General features: G+C 37.0%; 2 non-coding genes across 2 annotated transcripts; both read right to left on the bottom strand.

Annotated features, from left to right (window-relative positions):
* Positions 1-3,153: 3,153 nt before the first annotated feature.
* Positions 3,154-3,280, bottom strand: LOC123457090. The gene has a single exon (XR_006634870.1). It is a non-coding gene; the product is annotated as a small nucleolar RNA SNORA33 (small nucleolar RNA).
* A 17,888-nt stretch (positions 3,281-21,168) lies between these two features.
* On the bottom strand, positions 21,169-21,234 carry LOC123457135. Its single transcript, XR_006634909.1, has one exon. It is a non-coding gene; the product is annotated as a small nucleolar RNA SNORD43 (small nucleolar RNA).
* Positions 21,235-22,157: the final 923 nt, after the last annotated feature.

Genomic DNA, 22,157 nt, shown 5'->3' with positions numbered 1-22,157 from the left:
TGTTGGTATCTCTATAGTCAATTTTTTCAGGAGTCTCCATATTGCTTTCCAAAGTTGTTGTACCATCTTACATTCCCACCAACAGTGGACGAGGGTGCCTGATTCTCCACATCCTCTCCAGCATTTATTTTCATTTGATTTTTTAATGTTTCCTATCCTTACTGGCATAAAGGGGAATCTCATAGTTGTTTTAATTTGCATTTCCCTCATGATTAGGGATGATGAACATTTCCTTAAGTGTGTGTTTGCCATTTGTATTTTCTCCTCTGTGAACTGCCTGTCCAGCTCTTTGCCCCATTTTGTGAGTGGTCCATTTAACTTTTTATTTGTTAGATTTTTGAGTTCTCTTTATATTCTAGAGATTAGGCCTCTGTCAGATGGATAATCAGCAAATATTCTCTCCCATTCTGTGGGCAATCTATTGGCTTTACTTATTCTTTGCTGGTCTGTAAAGAAGCTCTTCAGCTTCATGTGATCCCATCGGTTAAGTGAATGTTTAAGATTCTGAGCTACAGGGGTTTTGTTCAGGAAGTGTTTTTCCATTCCTATATCATGGGAAGTTCTTCCTATATTTTCTTGCAGGAGTAGTCGAGTTTCTGGTCTTATATTGAGGTCTTTGATCCATTTGGACTTGAGTGTAGTGCATGGTGAAATGTGTGGATCAAGTTTCAATTTCCTGCATATGGTTATCCAGTTTCTCCAACACTATCTGTTGAAAATGCTATCTTTTCTTCTGAAAGAAATAAAAGGGGTACTATTTGCAAAGGAAGAAGTTAACTTAGCTCTATTCACTGATGACATGATTATATATGTAAGAGACCTGAGAGACTATATCCCAAAACTCCTGAAGGTGATTAATTCATATAGCAAAGTAGCAGGATACAAATTCAATGCACAAAAATCAGTAGCCTTTCTAAATTCAAATGACGAAGATATGGAGAAAGAAATAGGGATGTAGTCCCATTTTCAGTAGCAACACAAAAAATAATAAAATACTTTGGAATAACGTTAACCAAGGAAGTGAAAGTTCTATACAATGAAAGCATAAAAACACTCAAAAAAAATTGAGGAGTTCTTGAGAAAATGGAATGACTCCTTTGCTCCTGGGTAGGCAGAATTAACATTGGGAAGATGGAAATCCTACCAAAGGCAATTTACAGATTTAATGCAATTCCAATTATAATCCCAGCATTGTTCTTCACAGAGATAGAAAAAATGATCTCAGATTTCATATGAAAGACAGAAGGCCTCAGATATACAACTATATCCTCAGAAAAAAGAAATACATCCAGTGGCATCACCATACCTGATCCACAAAGCCATAGTAATAAAACAGCATGGTACTGGCATAAAAACAGGTGTATAGACCAATGGAATAGACTTGAGGACCCAGACTTTGGGTTAAGCAACTATAGCTACTTGATATTTGACAAAGGCCCTAACAATAAAAAAAAAATTAGAACTAGAATATAGAAATGCTAAAATTATTGGAAGACTTCTCTGTTAGTCCTTCTAATTGAACATATGAGAAATCATTAATACAGAATTCACAAGTTAACTTTAACAACTTACTAAATCATCACATGTTGTCTGTACAGAGTCTTTGACACATTACAGAAAATAGGTGTTATATAGGCTACTCTACTATGTCAGAGTTCCTGATACATTCTTACACAAGACATACATTTGCATAATTGTAATAGTGCCCAAACTTTTGTATCAAAAGCACTGTAAATGCATATGCCAATTAAATGATATATAATGGACATTTTTAAAACTGTCCATTTTATAGAAAAAAATGTTTGATTTAAGAAATCATGTGTCTAAATGAAGAATTTTGGTGTAATTATGTGTATTCAGTAAAGCATATTCCACTGAGTTTAACATGTTGGTAACTTCACCTTTAATCTTTCTAGACTCAGGCTTGGAAATACATTAAATTAGACCATCCCAACAAACTAACTCTGAATATGATAGCTGTTGGGGAACCACCACTTTCAAGAAAAAGATGGAGCATCCAAAGTGTCTCAATATGTATGGGAAGAAAGTGCCCAAACCAATACATCTTTCACAGAAAGTACATATATGTAATTTTTCACTTGTAAATTTGGAGACATAATATTAAAAAACAGCAAAGTTATAGACCTTAGACATTTCTGTTTTTATTTAATTTTCTATGAACAAAATTAAACAGGTAAACTTTAATGATAAGAAATAGTATATAAAATTGCTACAAAATTATACATACACTTACCAGTGGTTTAATTTAAAAAGTTACATCATTTTGCAAAGAACAGTGTATATTTAAAAGAAGTAAATTTTAACCAGTCATATTACCTTTATATACTCAACAAAATACTCAAGAAGGTTTTCCATTCAAATATATATATATATATATATATATATATATATATATATATATGGCTGGTGGGTGTCACAAAACTTTTGAAATTACTCAATTTTTTCTTACCATTCATAGTGAACTCAGATCATTCACAGTAACTTTTTCCATTAGAAGCCATTTACCTCCTCTTCCCATGACAGTGCTATATATAAATAAGTATATGTATGTATGTGTATGTGTGTATGTGTGTGTGTGTGTGTGTGTGTGTGTGTGTGTGTGTGTGTGCATATATATATATTTCCCCCATTTAAACACATGTGCTTGCCTGTGAACCCTAAGCGTGCATGTTTGACTCCCTGGATCCGATGTAAGCCAGATGAGCATGGTGAATTATATGGAAGTTCACACCTGAACTTAAAGTGGCACATGCATATGACAGATTTTGATTATAGTGGCTGGGGGACCTAGCATGCCAATTCTCTCTCTGTGTCTCTTTACTTCCAGTATTTCTTATAAAAAAGACCAGTCCATTGGGCTTTCCATAAAATTTTGAAATAAGATTTGTAAATATTCATATGGAAAATGATTAATCATATGATTACTAAAGAAGAGCTTTTCAGTTTATCAGATCTGAGTCATATCCAAAAGCCTGATCTAATTGTCCTTATCATTTCACACCACTATTACATAGTTTAGGTAGTCTAGCTTTTTGGTTTTGAGGCAATTTGTTAACCTTTCCAACTTGCATTAAGTTTATAACAAGTTATAGAAAATTTTAATTAACTTTTGGAATCACTCCTACAGTATAATATTCTAGCCATTTTCAGAGACGATAATGACCTACTGCCATTAAGGCTTGTAAAAGAGCATCACTATTGACAGGTTTTTCTAAATTTCTGCAGAAACATTGACATAAATAGATGAATTGTCTGGCTTTGTTTGAGCATTCTCTAACTGATTTTTAGCTGGTAATAAGGGTTGTTCTTGTATGTTAAAAGCTAATAATAACATATTTTCCAATTTGGAAAAATATAAGTTCTTCAGTAATACGTATTGCTTCATTAAGATTCCTAACAACAGCCAGACCTGGAACTGGTATTTAATAAGGTGTGCATTAATTTATTTTTTTAATACAGAAGATGGTGGAAATAGGCTTAGGGTCAATGTGGGTTCTTCTGGGGAACTCTTCCTCCTTATAAGGAGTCCCCTTTCAAGGAGAGCAGGTCCTTATCCTAAGAGATATAATCCTTCTGCTTTAGCAGGAAGCAGCACTGTCATGGGAAGAGGAGGTAAATGGCTTCTAATGGAAAAAGTTACTGTGAATGGTCTGAGTTCACTATGAATGGTATGAAAAAATTGAGTTAGTTCAAAAGTTTTGTGACACCCACCAGCCTTAAAGAAAGCACAGTACTTGTAAAACCATTGAAAATAAAGAGACTGAGAAAAATTCAAATAATTTATGCTTTCCAAAGAAATGTAAGTGAGCTGAGGCATAAGTTTATCCCATGTGCAATATGTGTACAAGTTTGGAGTAAGAACAGTTACAAAGCAAAGGAATTGAAATGAATGTAGTAATAAAGTAGTCATTTCCTAAAATGAAAATTACAGCAATATTTTTTCATTGACATAGGGTCTCATTCTAGCCCATGCTGACCTGGACTTCACTATGTATTTCCCAGGCTGGCATTGTACTCACAACAATTCCTTTACCACTGACCCCAAAGTAGTAGGACTAAAGGCATTTGCCACCATGCAAATGTAGAAAATTACAACTTTTCTAGCTCAAAACAAAGCAACAGAAAAGTTTATAAAAATGTAGGTGGTAGTAAAAAATTAATAAACTGAGTTGATAGTTAAAAAAAGTCTACATTTAATGGTGAGCAGTAACATAATTATTTAAAACACAATTGAGATGTTTCCTGATTGTCTTTTACTTCCACTGTTATTATATTATTTTTCTACTTCACAGAAGCTGCAAAGCCCTCTACAAGGGTTATAAGTGGACAATGAACTCTCCCTAGATAGGTTTATGCAGTGCGATGTATTAAAGTACATTAGAGCCATAAGCAAACATATACTACAGGAAAACAAAAGATAAAGATATAAAGCTGCATGTACATGGGAATTCTTTAAGGGCATTTCTCAAAACAGTGGAAAGGATTGCTCAGAAATGGAGATGGGAAAAGACAGAACTACATGTGGACAATGGCTAGCTCCTTTATTGAAGCCTCTCGTAATAATTGTTTTGGGATTTATGTTAAAACCCTCTGTCTTAAATGCTGTCCAGGTTCATCCAATGTAGGATAAAAATCCTAGTGATATTCCAGGAGTACCAGCCATTACATAAAAAAATCATAGGGTGCTATGATGATAAAGAGGTGGGAATATGGTAGAAAAAGCTAAAAGTTGAAGGGATTCACCAAGTTACTGTAAGACTTAATTGCTAAGCAGCTAAAGTTATCTCTGTCAGCAACTGGATAACATCCCAAAGAAAGAACTTGCCAGAAAGGACCCACAGGTATCATAAGAAGGAAAGAGAACTTAGGCTAAAACAAAGTAAAATTGAGTTCATTGTTAGGATGGCCTGACTACAGAAATGACAAATATGAAAACTGCTACATCTTTTTTGTTAACTTACCACTCACCTTGGCTGTGAAAACTACAAAATGGAAATAAAATCTCAGGCCAGTGCCAAGGTTTCTTTGAGGAGCTATCCCAAACTCCTGGGTAAATAAACTCCTCTACTTTCATACACATTGTCATTGGAATAATGATGTCAGAGATTTTCTGCAACACCTTGAAAGCATTGATGACATTTTTCACTAGGCTGGCTTTCTGCATACTAGAAAGTATGTTTGTTAGAATACAGCCTCTTAGGGTGTCTGTAGCCCTGCTGAATAAATCTGAGGTGAATTAGTAGAGATGTGGAATCATTTTAGAGGTGTCACATTCTCTAGGCTTTACATTTACATAGATATTTAAGTTTGTGTTTGAAAATTTTATTTTACTTACATTATGAGAGAGGGAGGGAAGGAGGGAGGAAGGCAGAGAGAGAGAGAGAGAGAGAGAGAGAAAGGAAGAGAGAGGGAGAGAGTTGAGAGAAGGAGAGTGAATTGGTGCACCAGGGCCTCTAGCCACTGAAACTGAAGTTCAGAAGTATAAACCACCTTGTTCACATGTGTGACCCTGTATACATACATGATCTTGTGCATATGTGTGATCTTGTGCATCTACCTTACAACATTGTGTTCTGGGAGTTGAACCTGAGTTCTTAGGCTTCTTGGGCAAGCATGTTAACACCTAAACCATCTCCCTAGACCTTAACCTTACCTGTTAGGTAACAGAAAGAACCACAGAAGCATTTTAGTAATTTCTTGTTTTGTAATATAAGCTGATTTAGAAAGTCATAATAGTAGGGGACCAAATTATTACCTGTCCCTTTAATTTCCATGCCCTCATTTTTGTCATGTATGTGTAACCTGCCACAATTTCTCCTATTACAGTGACATTCTAGTTCATTCTAGTAGGCACATTCTGAGCCTATATACATACATATATACATAAGAAATACTCAGGTTATTATATAAATCAATATTGAAAAACAAATATTGGTTTAAAAGTAAGCTGCCATATAACATGCAGATAAAGCTTGGCAAATAAAAGCTTTTTTAAAATTTTAAGTTTTGTAGAAAATGAGAGAGACAAAAGGAGAGAAAGAGAGAAAATTGGCGTGCCAACCATTGAATCACACTGATTGCACCACCAAGTGGGCATGTTGCACTTGACTCAGCTTTGTGTATCTGGAGAGTTGAACATGGGGTTTATCAGTCTTATTTATTCTTTTAAATAGCAGCTCTTGATTTCATCCTTATATTTTTTATACTTACAATTTACTGATGTCTCACTTGATCTTTTTTACTTTTTTCTGTCCATTATTTTTTGTTTGTTCTTATTATTTGTGTTGTTCCAGTGCCTTCAGATGGATAGTTACTTAACTGAGGTCTCTCAATTTTTGTAATATACTTAGTTGGAGCTTTAACATTCCCTTTTAGGACTGTCTTTAGCATGTCTCCTAAGTTTTGTGGTGATATCTTTTCATTATTGTTCATTTCCAGGAAGCTTTCAATTTTCATTTTGATCTATTCAATAACTCATGCATGCTGATTGTATGTTTTCCAACATAGTTGTATCTTCTGTTGTTCTTTCTGATTTCTAGCTTGGTTGTATTGTGGTCATATGTAATACAGACAGCTGACCCAATTTTCCTAACTATTTGGAGAGCTGTTTAATGTTCTAATTTCTAATCTATTTTAGAGAAGGGCAATTGAGCTGCTGAGGAGAATGTGCATTCTGTGTTGAATGTGCATTGTGTTAAATGATCTGTTTGTGTACTATGAAGTTGCTAAACTTCATTTTTTATATGGATATCTCTCTGCAGATGATTGTGGAATAACAAAGGCCCCTACTATTACTATATTGAGATTTATTTTCAGTTTGTTTTCCTCTTATAACTTTTTCTGGTATGATCAACCTACATAAAAATTTAATTACTATTTTAAATAGCAGTGGATAGAGTGGGTAACTGTGTATTGTACTGGATCTTCATGGAATTGCTTCAAGTTTTATTTTCATTTTTTATTATGTTGGCTCCGTGCTTCTTATATATAGCCTTTATTTTGTGGAGATATATAGCTCTATCTCTTTTCTCTTAGGTTTTTATTAAGAAGGTATGTTGGATTTTGTCAAAGGCATTTTCTGCATCTATTGGTGGTCATGTTATTTCTGTTCTTGAGCTATCATTTAGATTTGTTATACCTATTGATTTTCATATTCTTTTAAGTATTCCTTTAGTTACCTATGTATGTAGGTTTGTATCCCCTCTTTCCTAAGAGCCCTCCTCAGTAGGGTTATTGGTGTTCACTCTGGGTCGGTTAGGACCTCAGCTTGGGAGAGGGATTTGTGACTCAAGATATCTCTGTACACCTTATAATCTTCCTGCTCCCCCTTTCAGAAGAATCCCTGATCCTTGATAGGTCTGTTAGCAGTTTGTTTTAATGTTGAGCTTTTCATAGCCTCTGTGTTTCATTTTACCACAGTGTTGGTTGCAGTTTCATTGGAGAGGGTTGGTGGACTAGCATTTGGAGCAATAGTCCTGTCACTGCTTCCTCTGCAGTCTCTTTTGGATCTTGTCATGGGCAGTCAGTTGTCTTTTGTTGTCAAATTGATGGATCTGTCCATCCTGTAGTATTCTTTGCTTTCTGAAAAATAAAACATTTTCCAACAAAGGGTGAGAACGTTTGACTAACTCTCTTACTTTTGGACATGTGTTAGCTGTCATTGCATGCTCCTCTGGAATTTCCTTAATATGCAGGATTAGGTTGTTCATTTAAACTCTTTTTTTTCCCAAAAAAGTTGTGCTTATAACTGTACACTTCCAACTTTGCAACATCTTTGATGAATTTTCTGTGTTTTCTAAATTTTATTGTTTTGTAGTACATGCATACTTTTATTTGTGAATGCACACAACCAATGTACGTGTGTGATAGAAGCTGCAGAGAAAAAAACACCACTTGTCCTTTATCCCTGTTCTGCTCCAGCTTTTTCAGATGGATCTTCCTCTCTCACTAAACCTGATCTAATGTTTGTGGTTGAACTGGCTGACCACTGGGTCCCAAGTATACTCTCCCTCTTAGCATAGGGACTGCAGGATTACATGGCCACACATTGCTTCTTTAATGTGGGTTCTGAGGATTGAGTTGTGTCCTCATGTTTCTGTAGCAACTACTCTTTGTAGAAACACCTTCCTAGTTCCATATTCCATATGTTCTTATTTTAATAGCTTTATTTATGCTCTTTTTTCTTTGGGATTTTCTTTACATGCTCAATGACTAGTTTTAGTTTTGTATGAATTCCTATTTTTTGTTTTTGGTTTTGTCCTTTGCATTCTGATTAACAACAAATTTGTAAAAAATGTTTTTGTGTAACAACATATACCCATGAATATTTCATACTTTGTAGTAGAAAATTTATTTTTTATATTTTTTGTTTTTTTAATAAAATGTCTTTTAGATTTAATTTTTCTGAGGCAGTGTGTAAAACTTCTTCCCCCTGCCTTTGTTTGGAACTTCTGTATGGCTGTTTTACTCATAATTAAACATAGGGCATTAAATGTTCTAAGTGGTGTGGCTTGTGAATAGTGTCTCTGTTCAATCTATTAATGTTTGGTACATATGTTTAAAACTAAAACCTGATGTTTATTGCTTTAAGAGTTTTCTGAAATTACATTATCTACTGAAGTTGTGCTGTTATACATATTATTATACCTGTCTTTCACTATTAAAGACATTAATTTTGGCTGAGACTATAATTATTAGGTGGATTAAAGAAGCACTATTTATTTTTAGGTTGTTCAACCTGTTAATGTTTTTGTTAGAATGAAATGATGATTTCTCATGCTGACAGGTGGACTAGAATCCATAAAACTTATATATATTTCTTTATAGTCTGTATATTTGAAAGTGTTATATATGTATCTACTTAATGAATCATTATTAGGACTTAATTTCATTTTAGGCTATTTTCCCATATTAATTTCACATAATGCCTGATTTCTAGCAAGGTTATTAAATATAGGAAAGCTATGGGAACATTTCAAAAGCTTTGGCTGCTGCTATGTTTTATATATATATATTCTTTCTGACATAGTGTTAATTATAATAAAAATATTAAGACTATTGAAACAGGAAGTTGAATGTTAGTAGTCTTCTACTTTACTCATTGACTATTATATTCAATGTTATCTAATATGTTTTATGCCTCACAACTTCCTATTAAATAAATTCAGTTCTAGAAGAGTGATACAAAACTTGGCTTCCCTTTTGAGAAGGTTTTGTTTTGGGGACTGTTAATCTCAGGTGTAATTGTAGGCATTCAGAATAGTTTTTAATCAGAATTACAAATACTTTGTGAAATTTTTTTAGAACACTCATACTGCAAAATACATTTTTTAAAAAAATTATTTGAGAGCAACAGAGAGAAGGAGGCAGACACAGAGAGAGAGAGAGACAGGGAGGGAGGGAGAGAATGGGTGCACCAGGGCTTCCAGGAACCGCAAAAGAACTCCAGATGTGTTGTGCCCCCTTGTGCATCTGGATAAATACTTTTTTTTTTTTTTATGGATTTTGAGTATTGTTAAGTCTGTTGCCATGTAAAGTGTAGATATGTTTTGCAAGATTAAATCACTTACCACAGGCATTTTGTTTGTGTGCTCCTGAAGCACTCATTTTTTAAAAATTTGATTGATCTTATCCATTTTGTAGTTGTAGGCATGCCCAAAATTTGTTGTGGTAGTGGTTTGCATGAAAATGGCTCCATAGCCTCAGGTATTTTTGATTAAGCTTCCTATTTATTCTGCAGTAGGTAGTGCTTTGCTGGAGGAGGTGTGTTTCTGTACATGGATTGTGTACTCCAGCCATAGAGTCTTGCTCATGCTGATGTGTGTTCATCCTCCTGTAAGGGTGTGATGAAGTAAGGCAATTCTATCTGTTATTATGAAGCTTTTGTTTGAATATGTCAGTCTTAAATAAACCCTTTCATCCCAAAATCTTCTTCTGCACAGGTATTTGCCCTAGCAATATGAAGACAGCAATGACAGTTGCCAAGTACTTTTTATTACACAGAATGAGAACACCACATTCATGCCTTTAAAAAACACATTGCTTGCTTTTGATTGTTTATTAAATCACCATCACGTCATACTATTCAAAATTCCACTTGACAAGTAAGTCTCTATATGTAGAGTAGACAAAGACTTGTACCTTCAACATGATGAAAATTTTAAATGTCAGGTTTTTTTTTTTTGTTGTTGTTGTTTTTGTTTTTTTGGTCATTTTCTTCTCTCCCTCCTCCTCTACTTCCCCTGGAATAGAAATAGTAACTTAAGTCACAGAAATGACAATTAGTTTTGAAATCTGTCAATTAAAAAATATGTATTTCCTAACCATATTATTCAAAACATGTATAAGGTAATAAAGTAAGTTCTATGTAAGTTATTTTAGATCTGTACTTTAAAATCACTATACTTTTTAATTAAATATGTAAGAAAGATTTCTTGCTTTAAATGAAATATTTTCAGTTTTTAGTCTTTTTAAATTTCTATATTTTATTTTTATTTATTAATTGGAGAGAGAGAGAGAGAGAAGGAGGGAGGGAGGGAGGTCCGAAGGGAAGGAGGGAGAGAGAGATTGCACCAAGGAATCTAGCCACTGCAAAGGCACTCCATATGCAAAAACCCCTTTTGCATCTGCTTACTGGTGTCCTGGGAAATTGAATATGGTTCTTCTAGCTTTGCAGGCAAGCACCTTAACTGCTAAGCAATCTCTCCAGCCCAAAATGTTTTCATTTTTGTTCATCAAAGCAGTGTTAATTGCTGACTCACTGTTAAGGAATTCTAGTTATACTGTTGACTTGTAGGTCTCTTAAGAGCATCTCTAAGAATAATGTTATTGACTATAAAAACTTGTAATTTTATTTAACAAACATACTATGAAATAAGTATTTTCATGTGTATCTGAGTGTAAGAGTATATTACTATTTCCTTTATAGAATAGAATTCGCTAATATATGTCAGATACCTTAAGAGGGTCTTATGTTACCAGTTTAGTTTTGAGGACACAGGGAGAGAATGTATAGCTTCATTCTTACTAAGTATTGACCTATGTGTGAGCTTTATCCCCATGCCTAGAAATTATCCATCATATTGGTTTTCCAATATTATAATCTACCCCTAAAAACATAAGTGAACTTTATACTTTATTTATTTGACAAAAAAGAGGGAGAGAAAGAAAATGGTTGCACCACAGGCTCCATCCACTGCAAATGAACTGCAAACGTGCATCTTGCTAACATGGTACTGGGGAATCAAACCTGGGTCACTTGCATTTTCAGGAAAGCATGTTAACTGTTATGCTATCCTTTCAGACCACAGCTTTATAATTTTCAAAAATTACTTAGAATTTTAAAAGTTATGTATAGTTCATATATCAGCAGTCACTTCAGAAATCATGTCCTCTAATTTAAAATTAGTTTACTAATGCAGTACTTTGTAGTCCTTAATTTGGTATTTCAGGTGGCAAAATACCTCTGTGATGTATCAAGGATGTTGGGTATACACAGTATCACTCCAATTTAACATATTTGGAGGATACATATTATAAATAAAAATAAACAATATATTCCTTAGCTGTACTATCTCTGAATTTGTTTTTATAGATATATAACTATGAGATTTAACTTTTAATTTAGATCTCAACATTTGATTCTTTTTTTTTTTTAATTTTTTTTTTGTTGTTGTTGTTCATTTATTTGAGAGTGACAGACACAGAGAGAAAGACAGATAGAGGGAGAGAGAGAATGGGCGCGCCAGGGCTTCCAGCCTCTGCAAACGAACTCCATACGTGTGCGCCCCCTTGTGCATCTGGCTAACGTGGGACCTGGGGAACCGAGCCTCGAACCGGGGTCCTTAGGCTTCACAGGCAAGCGCTTAACCGCTAAGCCATCTCTCCAGCCCAACATTTGATTCTTTAAGTGAAAACTCCTCAGCAGGGCCTGCTGAAGAACATGACAAAGCTAATGCTCCACCTCAGCATGATGAAGAGAGGCCTGCCTTTCCACATAATGACCTGGTAATGTTGAATGACATGATCAGTAGGTGCGTTTATTTTCATTTGCTTTGTTCATGGATGCAGCAGTCAGGTACACATTGCTGGTAGAAATCACCTAACCAATAGGAGCTTGTGGGAAAACAGAGGTTTCTTTTCACTTACAGGCTTGAGGGGGCAGCTCCATGATGGCAGGTGAGAACAATGGCATGAGCAGAGGGTGGACATCACACCCTGGCCAACACAAGGTGGACAAGAGCAATAGGAGAGTGTGCCAACACTGGCAAGGGGGAGCTGGCAATATAATCCATAAGCCTGCCCCCCCAAATAGACTGCCTGCAGGAGGCATTAATTCCGACATATATCTCAGCTGTGAGCCTAGCATTCAAAACACCCGAGTTCATGGGACACACCTTAAACAAACCACCACATTCTGTCCGTGAGCCCCATAAACTGATAACCATACATGATGTAAAATAAAATGTATTCAGTCCAACTTTAGGAGTCCCCATAGGTTTTATCAATCCTAATGATGACCAAACATCCCCATAATCCAAGACCTCTTACTTGAGCCATAAGAACAAAATAATAGTAATAATTTAAAAAAAAACTAAAAAACCTATAATGGCACAGAATAAACATTCATACTGCAAAAGATGTCACTAAGCACAATAAAGAAGTATGCAACCAATAAATTATTTAAATACGGCAAACACCAAACTCTGTAGCTCCAAGTCAAACAATTCTAGGCAGTGACAAATCCCCAAGTCTGATAAGTCTAACCAACATGTTTCTGGTACTCCGATTCTGCCCCTCAGCTAGGCTACTCCTAGTCCCGGACAACTTCATGTGGATCAGCCAGGTCTCCTCGGCAGACATCTGTGGCTCAGGCATCTCCACCAGGTCTCAACTGCAATACATAGTTCATCCTCATGGCCCCATGAGGTCTGCATGCAGGTATCCAGCACATCGGCTTCACACTGCCCCTGGCCATTTCCAAAACACAAGACTGTGTTGCATCCTCAAAGAACCTCTCTTTCCTCCATAATACCAGTTAGTTGGTCAGTTTGATAATTCAGGGAAGGGAGATAAAGCAGACTTTGAAGAATGGGACACTCCTTGAACACTCAGGCAATCTACATTCTTCCTATACCCCATTACAGGTCAGTTGGCTCAATCTGAAAGGTTGTAATCTCATACAATTGCAGCTTAAAAGACAAAAATTTTGGCCCAAAGATTTCATTGTTTTCTGTGCCATATCTCTGCTCACATCAGTCCATTTCTATCCTAAGCGCTTCTGCACAGATTCTCAGCACGTAACTGCTCCTAGCCCCATCCAAGCACAGTCCATAGTCCTTACTGTATTCAGGTCTTTCAACTATGACCAGAATAGTGCATCAAGGTGTATTGAAAGCATTTCAAGGCAGCTCTTAGGTCACAGTTTCAAATCCTTACACATTCCACTTGAAAATAAGCTCCAAAAGTCAAAAGGCACATAGTCAGGTGTCTAGCAGCAATCCCACTCCTTGGTAGCACTTCAGTGTTGCAGTCATATTCACAATGCTGATAGAAATGATACAACCCAGAACACGTCCTGAGGAAAAAGAGGTTTATTTTGTCTTTCAAGGTCTAGGGTCAGCTCCATGATGGCAGGGGAAATGACAGCATTAGCAGACCCTGCATTTCCACATATTGACCTGATAAAGTTGGAGGACAGGATCAGGAGGTGTCTTTATTTTTATATGTTCTGTTAATGGATGCACACATGAAAATAAATAAGAATAGTTTTAAAATTTAAAAAAAAGAAAAAGAGAAGAAATTGAAAGAGGAGAAATTCTCGGTTAGGTTCTGTCTCACTGTCTCAGGCCCTTTTGATTCAAGTTCTCTCCATAAGGTCCTTTTGAATGTTTCACCTTTGGTCTGACTTCGAAGTCATAGGGTTTGATGGTACAGGTTCAATTAAGTTCAGTTTTGTGTCCTTCTCTCCCACTCTTTCCTTACCCCAGGCCAAATACACCCTATAGTCCAAGCCTCAGATATTATTCAGTTAAGTAAACAACTTGTGCTGATCCAGATTAGGAACTGCAGATGAGTGATATCATACCATGGTTATCCCTTGTGATCTTCCTCTTATTGGCTTGTAAGATTGTTTGTTTGACAGCTCTGTGTGGAGTATTCACTCAAGTATTTTCTGTAGGCTTGGCTTTATTTTCATATAATCATAAAACTGACAATTTTTCATGGAATGGTTTTGTTTCACCATCTATTATGAGGGAAATTTTTGCTGGTTAGTGTAGCTTGGGTTGTAAACCTTAGTTTCTTTTTAGACTTTGAAGTGTTCTATTCGAGGCCCTTCTGGCCTTGAACATTTTCCTTGAAAAATATGATCTGATGTAATTGTAATGGGATTGTCTTTGTATGTTGGGAGTTGTTTCTCTCTTGTTTCTTTTAACACTTTCTCTGTTTTTGTGGTTAAAAGTTTTAACTGTGGTATGTCCTGCAGAGTTTCTTCTTTGTTCCTGCCTGTTTCGTGTTCTACAGGCTTTTTGTATAAGGATGGGCTTCTCTTTTGAGAGATTTAGATAAATTTCTTTTGTAATTTTGTGGAACATGTTCTCTAAGCCTATGGCCTGGATTTCGTGTCATTTTTTTCTGTTCCCAAGACCCAACCTTTGGTCATTTTAGCATGTCTGGCATTTCCCTCACATTCTGTTCACTTGATTTTTTGAACTTAGCAAACTTTTTGTCCTCCTGGTCTAGTTGTTTTCTATTATCTTCTAGGTCAAAGGTTGTAGTGAATTGATTCAGGTGTCCCCCATAAATTTAGGTGTTCCGAATGCTAGTCTCCTCACCTTACAGCTATTGGAAATTAAAGCCTTCTGGAGTTAATGTATAGTTGGGGGGTGCAGTTATGGATGTTGTAGCCAGTATCCCTATGCCAGTGTTTGGCACACTCTCCTGTGCCTGCGTCTACTTTATGTGGTCCAGGGAGTGATGTCCACTCTCTGCTGAGGAAAATTGCTGACTCCAGTGATGTTTTCCAAGACTCTGCATAGCCCAGATTGAAGGGAGGAATTGGAACTTGAGAGAGTTGTTGCTGGTTAGAATGATCAAATTTGGAGATTTGTCACTGGCTAGAGTTGTTGGAGTTGGAGCTTGCCCTCTATAATCATGTATTCCTTGAGTATTTCTTTGCTATGTTTAATGCCATCTTTTGCAGTGTGAATGTTTATTCTCTGCCATTTTGGTTTTTTTGAGGTTCTTTTTTGGTATTATGACTCAGTTAAAAGACCGGATTATGGAGATGCATGAACACTGTTGGAATTGATGTAAACTATGAGGCCTTTTAATGTTGGGTGAATGTATTGAATTTTACATCACATAAGGTTATCAGCTTATGGGGGCCAGGGGCAGAATATATTGTTTTGATTCAGGTGTTCCCCTTTTAACTTATGTGTTCTAGCTGCCTTCCCCACCTCAGTTGATGTCAATTGCAAATTAAAGCCTACTGAAGGCAGTGTATTGTTGGGGGCAGGCCTATGGCTGTTATATCCAGTGTCCTGTGGCTAGTGTTTTTCACAGTCTCTTGCTCCTGTGTCTAACTTATGTGACCAGGGGATGATGTCCACCCTCTCTGCTCATGCTATCATTTTTCCTTGCCAGAGGGGAGCTTCCCCATTAGACTACAAGTCAAAATAAACTTTTTTAATATATACCAGAAGCTGCTCTTGGTTGGGAGATTTCTACCAGCAATGCAAACCTCACTTCAACAGAAGTTCTGTCTTTCACATGAGAAACCCTGTTGGTGAGGGGTCCTAGAGAAGTTTTTATAGTTTCTATTTGGTTTTTGTTTTCTGCTGTGTTATTTTGCATTATGCCTTCCTTTTTGAGGTACAATTTCAATTTGAGTTCTGATTTCCTTGATGCTTCCTGAAATTCATTCTTGCATTTGATCAAGTTATTAAGCTTAATCAAACAGTTGTTTAAATCTTCTATTAACTTACCTTCAATGTCAATATCTTTTGGAATGTTTTAACAATTTCTTTAATCAAGTAAAGCCTATTATCAAAACCTGAAAGCTCTAGGAGATGATTCTCTTCAATTTCTTTGATATGATTTTTGATTTTTTGGTAGTTTGCTTTCAGTTCAGTGACTTTTCTGATCAGGGTCTCTTTGGTTTTGGTTTTCATTTGGGGAGTGAATTTCTGTTGATTCCTCTGCGATTTTATTAGTGGAAATCTCTCAGTTTAACATGTTTTGTTGGCATTTTTGCATTGTTGTCCGTCCATTTTAGGAAGACGTTTTATTTTATTGAGGAGAAAGCTGGCTTTTGTCCTTTGGTTCATGCACCCTTTGACTCAGGTAAACAGGATGTTGGTATCCAGTGTTCTCTCAGGATACCATAGTAAAAGGCCAAATTCCACAGCTCACACAGGGACCAGGCCTCCACAAGCAAGATGGAATGGGACCTGCCAGGACCAGGGAAGTGGGAGGTACAGGAAAACAGGGATTTGGCCTGGTTCCTACCACAGGTCCCAGCACAGAGACCATCACAGGGAGCTCAGACTAGGAGGTGGGAGAAGCCCAGAAAGAGGGGTGTGGTCTAGTCACTCCAGACTGCTGTGCCAGCCCACATGCTGTGTGCACAAGGAACTTGACAAGGGAGGTGGAATTAGCCTGGAATCAGGGTCTGGTCTACTCATTCCAGACCATCTTGTCCACCTGCACACTGTCTGCCTTGTACTCCCAGCTTTTAAAATAATTTTAATTTACTTATAACATGTGATGACACAGAGAGAGAGAGAGAGAGAGAGAGAGAGAGAATGTGTGTGTGAGAGAGAATATGAATGGGAATGCTAGGATGTCTCGCCTATAAAAACAAATCCCATATGCAAGTACTAATCTGGACCATCTGGCTGTCCATGAGTCTTCTCAGTGTTTAGAAAGCATAGGCAGCATTGATGGCCACAGACTCAAAATCTACTTGGTGAGTTTCATGTTTACCTAGGGCTTCATAACAAAAAACTGTCTTAAAAGTTTGAGAGTGAGAGACAGACACACACACACACACACACACACACACACACACAGACACACACACACACACACACACAGAGATCCCTTTTAATGTAAAACTATGTTTACTTTAAGTTTTAATTCCAGTTCTTTATGATCAAACTATAAGCAATTAACAGGATGATACATATACATCTTCCAGTGACTTGTGTTTTATTTTAATTTTGTTGTTGTTTTGCTTTTCAAGGTAGGGTCTCACCCTTGCTTAGGCCAATCTGGAATTCACTTTTTAGTATCAGGTTAAAGATGTATGCTAGCATGCCCAGGTGTGTATGTGTGTGTGTGTGTATGTATGTATGTGTGTGTGTGTGTCTGTGTGTGTGTGTGTGTGTGTGTATCTATTTATCTATCTATCTATCTGATCTATCAACTACTGTCTATAATTATTAAACCTGTCAATAAAAATATTAAAAGAATATATTTATATGCCCTGTTAATAAGTAGTCTGAGGGAAATTGTGCTCTTAATTTCTACATTTACACCATATGAAGAATGTTAGCAAATGGATTTATAAACTGGATCCCTTCTGGATTAGGTTTTTCTTCTTTTTTTAAACATATTCAGAAAATAGAAGATAATATCTGGTGTCTTACTCTGTGGCTCATCCAGGTATCTTCTTCAGATTTAATAGTATTTCCTTGAAGATGGAAGCTGCTGCTTTGGTGAACTTGGGTAATTTTCATGTCTTTGCTCCCCATAAGAAAGAGGATATAGATGTGTGTGATGAAGCTCCATTTGTACATGGTGCTGATGCATCAAAATCAGTGTCACCAGGCCCTCATATTTTCATAGTAAGAATTCCTCCTACCCATTGAGCAATCTCTCCAGCCCTCCGTGAGGTATTATTTTAATTAAACTTCTCTATGGTTTTATCTATGGGGCTATACATGTATATGGTTATGTCCACTTTACTTTTTGTCTTCCTTGCTATTATTTGTAAACACATAGTGTGTATGCATGTCTAGGTACCCTTGTGACATACCACTCCCATGTTCTGTGGGGGAGGAGGAAGCTTGTCTGCAATGGCTGCAGTGGAGCATTAAGCATCCCTCTCCATCATCTGTCATCTGTTCTTACTTGAAGTGGAGTCTCTTGACTGATATTGCAGATTACTGTTTTTTTACTGTTACAAGATCAGGTATTTTTTGGTCTCATTGATCCCCTGGCATTACAGGTGCTCACAGCCAGGATCAGCTATTTATGTGGTATCTGAGACTCAAACTCTGGTGGTTTCAGACCCCTTTAGGCTGCATGTGCATAAGCATATCTATGCACTGAGTCATCTTGCCATTCATAATTTATATTTTTTTCTTAATTAGTTATTTCTGTACTCAGTGTGTAAACAGCCATGTTGGACCATTATTAACCTCTTCCCTGTCCTAACCCCTATGCAGGGACTCTGCTCATTGGGAAATGTGAACTCAGCACTGGACAAATGGAATATCCATAATGATTTTAGAGGAAATTTAATAGATGTAGATCCTCTTGTAGCTCAAGAAGGGTGGGGCGGCAAGGGACAGTAAGGGGATATACAAAACTGGACCTAATTGGCAATAGTACCACAATATCCTATGTGATGAAAGACAGTCTAAAAGTTTGAATCTTCACCAGGTCGTTAGAGGAAAAAACTGAAATGAAAGGACCTGGAGAGGATATGATGAAGACTAACCTAAATCTCCAGTTCTTCTCTCTGTCTGTCTCTGTCTCTGTTTATCTCTCTACCTTTGCTTTCTCTTTTTTAAATAAATTTATTTTTTTAAGAGCGAGAGCCCGAGAGAAAGAGAGTGGGTGGTGGGTTGTGTTGGGCAGGTATACCTCCAAGCATCACCTTGTGCATCTGGTTTGTGTGCATCCTGGGGAATCAAACAGAGGCCCTCTGTCTTTGCAGGCAAAGGCCTTAGTTGCTAAGTCATTTCTCTAGCCCTTTTCTCCCTTTTATATTATCTATCTTTTTCTTCTTTTCTTTCCCTTGGTGCTGGCCAGTCACTCCCAGTACCAGAATGCAGTTAACATCCACACTGAGCTGTTGATCAGAGAGACCAACAAGTTTTCCAAAAGAAAACGGATTTCTTTCAGTGCACTTGGTTATCCAGCGAAGGTTAATGGTTACTGCCTAAGACACCATATGCTGTTGGCAAAGACCATGGAGAGATTTGGCTGGAGTCTGGACAAGAGTCAGTCCCCAGACTACTACCATGTCTAGTGCTCAAAGGCGATACATGAAAATAACTGGGGAAAATGACCAACATCTGTCCAAGCAATTCATAGCCTAAGCTACCCATCAGCAAACAACCTGACATGATGCTCACTCAAGTACAATAGTGACACACAGACATGGTCAGCAACTGTGATGGCTTGATTCAGGTGTCCCTCATAAACTTAGGTGTTGTGAATGATTGGTTCCAAGCTGATGGAGACTTGATTTTGGTTGTGTGATTTCTACCAGCAATGCAAACCTAACTGCAACACTAAAGTGTTACCAAGGAGTGAGAATGCTGCTACATAACTGTGTAGCTTTGGCCTTTTAGAGCTGATTTTCATGAGAATGTGGAATGATTTGAAAGCTTGGCCTAAGAGACACCTTGAGGTGTTGTAAGTACAGCCTGATGGACTATTCTGGTTAGAGTTGAAAGACTTGAATGCAGGAAATACTATCAACTGTGAGGTTCGACTTATAAGGGTGAGCAAGAGCTTTGCTTAGGCTGGGTTTTTTTTATGTAAGAAGCTTGCTGTTATGCCTGCGTCCTGAGAAGATGTGCAGGTTTGCACTGCAAAAAAAGGATTGTGAGAGAAGAGGGATATGGGAAAAAATTTGAAATTGTTGGGCCAAAATTGCTGCCTGTTCACCTGAAAATTGTTTGAGATACAACAAGTATTGAAATTGGGCCAGCTGACCTGTAGTGGGACAACAGGAAGAATGTCGACTCTTTTAAAGGTGCCTGAGTGGTTAGAACTATTGGACTTGGATATTTTTCACTATGTAGAGTTGCTGGCCTTCGAGTTTACAGAGTTTTATGTTTGTTCTGATTGTTTTAAATCTTGAATTGGCTGAATGTTTATTTGTTTTACTCAGTGTGATCTTTTGTAGTGTGAATGTTTATTCTGTGCCATTTTGGGTTTTTTGAGGTTGTTTTTGGTATTATGGCTCAATTAAAAGACCATAGATTATGGGGTTTATGAACATCACTGCAATTAATGAAAATTGTGGGGACCTGTAAAGTTGGACTGAATGCATTGTGTTCCAAATCATGTATGGATATTAGTTTATTTGGGCCAGGGGTGAAATGTGGTAGATTGATTCAGGTGTACCCCATAAACATAGGTGTTCTGAATGCTGGGTTCTCAGCTGATGGAGATTTGGGAATTAATGCCTCCTGGAGTCTAACAGACTATCTTCTCAACCTATCCTGATGTTAGTCCCATTAAAATTTTCTGCTTTACTTTCTGTATATTTTATGTAATTTCTTCTTCCATTTTCTTGAGAGTTTTCATACAGAAAATGGCATTATTTGCTAATAAGAAAAGTTTTACCTTTTCCTCTTACTTATTTCTCTTTTATTCATTTATTTTTCTAGATTGTGACTCTAGCTAGACATTTCTAATGTAGCCAGAACACAGCACTCTGAATTACTTCAATATTGGGGTAAACATACTGGTGTCTTACTATTAAGAATAATGTTATTCACCACAGTGAATACCTGTTACCCTACTGAGGAAGGCCAACAGTAGAATGGGGTGGTGAGAAGGAGATATAGCAGGATACTACTAGAAGCATGGGACCAACAAATGGTTTGCCCATTCTACAAAATATGGAAGGCACTATGTGTGTCAGCCAATAGTGAGGTATAGGTCTGTAATTGCAGAAGAGTGTTTATTTAAAGTAAGGCATTTTGAGGCTTTACTAAACTCCTGTGCTTTCCCATGGGCAGGTTTCTTCATGCTTTCTTTCTTTTAATCTAATAAAATCTGTCTAAATTAAAATAAAGAATAATGTTGTTTGTACTATTCACAAAGGTATATTTATTAAGATATTCTCTATTCCTATATTTTAAGATTTTTTTCTGTTATTTGTTTGTTTGTTCATTTGTTTAGATCATAACTTTGACAATCAGCACAGAGTTTTCTGTCTGCCCATCAATAGTTTCATCATTTGTGGTTTCTGGGAACTCCATAGGCCCTTCACGTTGGACTGTATCATAAGAAAGACAACCAGCTTCCCCTCCTGCTGGAGCCTTCCAAACTCAAGTAAAGTGTAGCCACCAATGTGCCACTCCTTAAGAAAGAGCCTTGATGACTAAAGATGATAAATGACATTTTAAAATGTTTATGGTGTTCCTTACTTTGAGAGTTCTCTGTTCGCTTGCCTGCTTCAGTTTTGGTGGTTTGTGCCCTGGCCAGCGGGGAGTTGAACAAAGAAGCGAGGGGAAAAATAACCTGAATGAAAGAAGGCAAACAGACACAAGAAGGAGACCATGCTAGATTTTTGTCAAGGCATCGAGAGTTTATTCTTACATGTAGGTTTATATAGGATTGTAGGGGAAGGGGATGTGGCCAGGGCAAGGACTTGTCAGGAAATGGAGAGGGGTGTAATTAGGTGTTCATCTAATCTTGCCTCACTGGCTTAACATCCTGACTGCACCAGGCTTCACATCCTGACTATAAACTGGCCTTTTGCAAAAGATAAGATTCTGTAAGCAGTCTGCTGACCGGTTCCAGAAGTACCTAGCAGAAAGCTGGATGGACCAGCTTTCTAAGTAATGAGTCAGTTTATGAGCACGCCTAGGCAAAATGGAGAGGCTTTTGCTCTATGGCTCCCGACATCTCCTCCCTTCTTTTATTCAAAAGAGGGGGAGGCCCGCTATTCAGTGGTGGGCTGCAATGCCTTTGTTTCTTCATCAGCTACCAACAGCATTGTAGAGTATTCAGCCAAGCATACGATCCCCTGGTAATTGAATATTAGGTGAGGAAGTAGAACCTTAACTTTCTATATGGCAGTTTTTGTTACTGTTAGTTGAGTAATAGGTGAGGAAATAGAAACTTAACTTGCTATATGGCAGTTTCTGTTAACATGGCCGAGG

Source organism: Jaculus jaculus, chromosome Y (genome assembly GCF_020740685.1).
Source record: "Jaculus jaculus isolate mJacJac1 chromosome Y, mJacJac1.mat.Y.cur, whole genome shotgun sequence".
NCBI lineage: Eukaryota > Metazoa > Chordata > Mammalia > Rodentia > Dipodidae > Jaculus > Jaculus jaculus.
The sequence above is the reverse complement of the archived record's forward strand: the minus strand, read 5'-3'. Positions and strand labels throughout refer to the sequence as shown.